This window comes from Pseudophryne corroboree, chromosome 6 (genome assembly GCF_028390025.1).
Source record: "Pseudophryne corroboree isolate aPseCor3 chromosome 6, aPseCor3.hap2, whole genome shotgun sequence".
Classification (NCBI taxonomy): Eukaryota; Metazoa; Chordata; class Amphibia; order Anura; family Myobatrachidae; genus Pseudophryne; species Pseudophryne corroboree.
In genome coordinates this window covers 594,338,228-594,344,179 of record NC_086449.1, presented here as the reverse complement: position 1 = coordinate 594,344,179, position 5,952 = coordinate 594,338,228, and the positions used below count along the sequence as shown (strand labels likewise).

The 5,952-nt window shown below is 46.5% G+C and overlaps 1 long non-coding RNA gene across 1 annotated transcript; it reads left to right on the top strand.

The window, feature by feature from the left end:
• Nucleotides 1–4,001: 4,001 nt before the first annotated feature.
• On the top strand, nucleotides 4,002–4,672 carry LOC134935485 (uncharacterized). The gene is made up of 3 exons (XR_010180176.1): nucleotides 4,002–4,090; nucleotides 4,250–4,424; nucleotides 4,523–4,672. It is a non-coding gene; the product is annotated as an uncharacterized LOC134935485 (long non-coding RNA).
• Nucleotides 4,673–5,952: the final 1,280 nt, after the last annotated feature.

Sequence of the window (5,952 nt, the reverse complement as noted above, 5' to 3'; positions counted from 1 at the left end):
GCTGGCGGGCGCGGGGGGGGGGGGGTGAATTACCAGTGCGGGAGCCGGTGCGGGCTGGAGCTGGCCCTGGTGGTGGCGAGGGGGAAGGGGTGCCGCGATCTTGGGGGGGCAGTGACTGCAGGAGGGGAGCAGAGGTGCTGCGATCGTGGGTGATATGCGGGGGGTGCCGCGATCGTGGGTGATATGCGGGGGGTGCTGCGATCGCGGGTGATATGCGGGGGGTGCCGCGATCGTGGGTGGGGTGCGGGGGTACCGCGATCATGGGTGGGGTGCGGGGGGTGCAGCAATCGCGGTTGGGGTGCGGGGGTGCCGCGATCGCGGGTGGGGTGCGGGGGCTGCCGACACTCCTGCACTGAGGATACCGCCGGCACAACTGCACTGGGGATACTGCCAGCACTCTGCCGGCATCCGTGATTCTGCTGACCGGAAGTTGGACCCGGTCACATGCTCATTGCCAGGGGTTACATGCTCGTTGCCAGGGGTTACATATGCTTGTTGCTATAGGGGTTACATGCTCAGTGCCAGGGGGTTACATGCTCATTCCGGGTAGCGCTGGGTAATGGTCTAGTAATACCTCTAGTATATGTTTCCTAGAAGGCAGCTGCCATTTTTAAAGGGCCATCTTCCATGCTGTCTGCATGGAATCTGCAGCTTCCAGTAGTAGGTAGAGCCTAAGCATCTATTGTGCCGGTGCTGCGCCCCCCCCAGGACTCAGACATCCAGGCTGATCAGGCCCTGGGTCTCATGTTTCTTCACCCGCTTGTATGGCAGACAGAGCACTGAGTGACTTATTATCGAGCACAGCTACAGCACTGGACTGATTTATGCAGACAGACGCAGCCCCCACTTGTATGGCAGACAGAGCACTCAGTGACTTATTATGGCAGCATAGCCCCAGCACTGGACTGATTTGTGGCAGACAGACACAGCACCCATGTGTATGGCACACAGAGCACCCAGTGACTTATTATGGAGCACAGCCACAGCACTGGACTGATTTATGGCAGACAGATGCAGCCCCCACTTGTATGGCAGACAGAGCACCCAGTGACTTATTATGGCAGCATAGCCCAAGCACTGGACTGATTTGTTACAGCACAGGACAACAGCACCGACAGCAGAACCAGCACCCACCCCACGCCACCCTTCCCGCCACCCTCCCACAGACAGACAACAGACATGTCCGTCCTGCTCCCTCTGCAATGCTGGAGTGATAATTGCAGCAAGAAGTGTGGAATAGCATATAGTCCAGATCTCGCGAGAATCCGACAGCGGGATGATGACGTTTTGACTTGTTCCGGGATCTGAGTCTGGAAGGAAAACCCGAGCCGGACTCTGATCCCGGCTCGGATCGGGAAGTTCGGATGGGCTCGGATCTTGTAGATCTGAGCCCGCTCATCCCTACCTACTATAAGTATGAACAGCATTTGATGATGAAAGAGGGAGAGAACGCAGTTATTTTTTTCTCAATTCACTATGTAATCCAGAGATTATTATGGGTTCATGAACAAAGCCTAAATTGTCTCAGTTACTGTATTGCTATAACCTATTGCTTCTCTTTAATCCAATGGATATATTATACTTTTCTTTTCTGCTGCTGAATAATGGGGCCTACACACGGGGTATTAGATTGCTCAGATCGCTCAGCACACAGCGCTGCACCAACAATGTGTGCTGAGCGATCTGTCACTGCACGAGTTCTCAATAGAGAAAACACGGGAGATGACTAGATCTTTCACACATGCTTGAACTAACTAGATGGGCGATAGTGAAGCGCGGGGATGCGCATCACTATTGCTATAGTCCACGCACAGAGCAATTTGTGCTGAATTTCTAAGCGATTCACTCAAATCACTTAGAAAAGCAGCCTAAATCGCTACGTGTGTAGGTCCCAGTAGTCAATTTTTCCAGGCACGTCGTATGGGTACAAAGCGGATCGTTGCTGTGCACTGGTTCTAGCGAAGAATCCATTCGCACAGCCGATCGCAAAGAGATTGATAGGAAGAGCGCGATTGTGGGTGTCAACTGACCATTTTCTGGGAGTGTCTGGAAAAACGCAGGCGTGTTGAGGCATTTGCAGGGTGGGTGTCTGATGTCAATTCCGGGCTTGAATAGGCTGAAGGGATCGCTGCGGCTGAGTTAGGTCAGAGCAACTCAGAAACTGCACAAGCTGTTTTTGTACAGGGCGGATGCACACGCGTTCGCACACTTGCAAAGCTAAAGTACACTCCCCTATAGGTGGCGTCTATCTGTTCGCAGCGCTGCAAAAAATAGCTAGCAAGTGAATAGATCTGAATTAGAGAAAAAAACAATCGAGAGAGCGCTATACACATCTGTTGTGGATATTTAAAAAATATTTTTATTTCTATCAATATTCCTTTTCACAATTATACTTAGTGCCGGCCGGCATCACATAAAAAATAAAAAATTTGAGGAAGCGGCCGATGCTATTGAGTAGGCTGGGAAACGCGTCTGTCACCATCTCCATACACAGACTGCAGCGGATCATTATCCATCAGCTGGCTGGCTGAATCACATCCCCAAAGCAGGGAAATGGCTGTGTAACCATCTGCCCATTGACTCCGGATAAGGCCAGGAGTGAAAGTACCGGCCGGGAGGACAAGCGGTCACATTGCGGTTAAAGCGAATAAGATGTCCACTCCAACTAAAAGGCTACCGGTAGGAGCATTAGCCAGGAGGATGACCGCAAATACTGTGACTTCAACAGAGGCATCTATATGGTATGCTTTTCAACATTATTCACAAAAGCAGCTCAAACAACCAAAAGGGAGCTGCTTTCAGCTCAAAATCGCTGGAGGAGAGAGCACCGATACACAGAGCTAGATTAAAGGGGGGGGGGGGGGGGGGAGTACGTACCCCGGGCCCCCCTTTCCAAAGGGCCCCCTGCCACACCACAGATCGGATCTCTCTTCCGATCCAATCTGCGGTGCTGGGCTCCCGGCTCACGTCCTCGCTGCATAGGCGGCCGCACAGGTAGGACAGCTGAGCTGAGCGACAGCTCAGCTGTCCAATAATATATGAATGAAGCAGCCAGTCCCTGCAGCCTGCGTGCCCATCCAATGACTGGCTACTTCATTCATACATTATTGGACAGCTGAGCCGTCGCTCAGCTCAGCTGTCCTGTCTGTGTGGCCACTGCTGCAGTGGGGACGGTAGTGCAGGGCAGGTCAGGAGGTCCGCCGTGTGCTGCTTGGGGAGCACATTAAGCTGCTGCATATATATATATATATATATATATATTCAGCTGCCTTCTTTTTATTAGAGGCTCCACAGTATTAAGAGCCACAGGCCCCCCATGGTCTTAATCCGGCTCTGCCGATACACATACAGTACGATACACCCTTGTCATTTGTTTTTATTTAAACTCTTTGACAATACTGTATTCTTGCTGATATAGCATAGATATACTATAGATAGTACTTTACATTTTGATTATAATCTCTAATTTTTCATCGACTGTACTTTAGGAGAGTCAAGAAAATAGTAGATGAGCTGACTGCTGATAATGATGAGCTTACTGCCATAGAACTCCGTCGTATTCTGCAAGCTGAGTATGGCCTTGACATCTCCTGTAGTAGCATAAAAAGAATGCGGAGGCAACTTGGTTGGACTTATGCCGGTGCTAGGTACTGTACAGTAAATTGAAATTTCAATTACAATTATAATACAATTTCTATACAGTTTGTATACAGTGCGGTAAACTAATTACATCTCTGAAATCAGCATCTGATTTTTCTTTAACATTATCTTAGTTTGGACGCTCAATTATCCTATTCCCACTGTAAACTGTATCCCATTTTACATTCCTTTCACAGGATGACTCACATGATTAGAGATGTTAACAAGGAAAAGAGAGTTCAACAGGCTCGTCAATGGATTGCTATTGGAGAAAATTTTGACAATGTCATATTTACAGATGAAACTTCTGTAGCACTTGAGAGGTTTGCAAGGAGGTCCTTCCGCAAACGTGGCCATTTATCATTTAAGCCATCTCCAAAGCACCCATTAAAAGTACATGTGTGGGGTGGTATCTCCCGCAGAGGCCCAGGACCAATTTTAATTTTTGAAGGTACATATAAAGTACAGTAGTAATGTACATTACTATGTTGTTTTTCAATATTTTCTATTTAGAACTACTGTCCAGTGACTACTGTAAGTCTATGGACTACGAGAAAAGGATTTACTGGTAGGTATATAAAATCCTGTTTTTTTTATTGTTCTACGTCAGGTATCATGGATAAAACATTCTTCCAGTCCATGATCATTAATGATACTTTAGTGCCGTATGTAAGAAAGTATTGGTCATCTGGACATCGAATGTTCCAGGACAATGATCCAAAACATAGTGCTTCGGCCAAATTCATAGAGGAAAAAGGCATCATTTGGTAACGCACACCACCAGAGTAAGTACAGTTTTGCCCTGTAGACTGATGCTTCCTGTAAAGCATGAAATGCCAAATATTCCATATTTAAATTCTCTCCCTTTATTGACTTTTCACAGATCACCGGACATGAATCCTATCGAGCTAGTGTGGTCTCAAATGAAAAGTTATATTCGTTCTCAATGTAAGCCAAGGACAAAAGAGCAACTGATTGATGGCATCAATACATTTTGGAAAAACGTACTTACATTGGAGACCTGTAATAATTATGTAGACCATTTATTTTCTGTGCTGCCAGTGATTATAGAAAGAAATGGACAAGCCAGCTGCATGTAATTGGAATGGATCATATTGTCGACAAAAAGAAGGTCAACAGTCATTAGGTCGACCAATATTGGTCGACAGGCCATATGTCGACACATCAAAAAAGACAGTACGCAAACGAATAATGCATAGAATTTGCATAAAGGGCCCTTTACCTATCGTACTCATCCTTTCTGCAAATGCTTGAAATATCAAAATTAGACTACCTGCTTAAATTAATTAATTTGTTATATTTTATCTGTAACATGTACTTCACCCTAGTATTACATTTGTTATGCAATCTTGAAAATTGTTTAAAAAAAAAAAGTAGTCACCTCTGCAACACTGTATTTTGTAATTGTGTATGGATTGTACAAAGCATCCAAGTGATTGCATTCAGTTTTGTCTAACTTACAGTATATTTATACTATTTAGTTGGAATTATTTTATCATTGCAAAGTCTTATAATATGTTCCATTACCTTGTAGCACTATTAGGTTTTAATTAACTTATTCTTTAATGTCACTTTAGACTTCATTCACCTCTGTGCTCTGAGTAACAAATAACCCCAATTTTTGCATTAATAAACTGAGGCTCTGAATTGCTAAAAGTTCACTGTTTATTTCAAATTCCAGGACAGCAGCCCTTCCCCCACCCAGAATACACGTTACTGTGCTGTAACTCTATTCCCCAAGGAATCTACTTCAAAGGCCTCTCACACTGAGATTTTCACACCTACACAATTAAGAACTGGACTCTAAAGCTGGCAATACTGTACATCAGAATGACCTGAATACGATCACACACACATAGCGATTTGGGCTGCTTTTCTAATTGATTTGCTGAGTCACTTAGAAATACAGCACAAATCTCTATGTGTGTATGGACTATAGCGATAGTGATGTGCGTCCCTGCATGCTTGAAAGATCTAGTCATCACCCATGTTTTCTCTATTGCAAACACGGGCAGTGACAGATCGCTCAGCACACATCGCTGGTGCAGCTCTGTGTGCTGAGTGATCTTGCTGAGCCCGTGTGATCACCGATATCGCTGGGCAGAAAACAGTCAACATACAGTGGCGTAACTACTGCCCCCGCAGCCCTCGCGGTGGCTTGGGGGGCGAGGGGCTGCGGGGGCGCCACTGATTTAGTGCAGACTGACATGCGGACGAGCGTCCGCATGTCAGTCTGCGGTCTCGTTTCCTCCCTGCTGTTAGGAGGGACACAGAGGGCACAGTGCGCGCCTC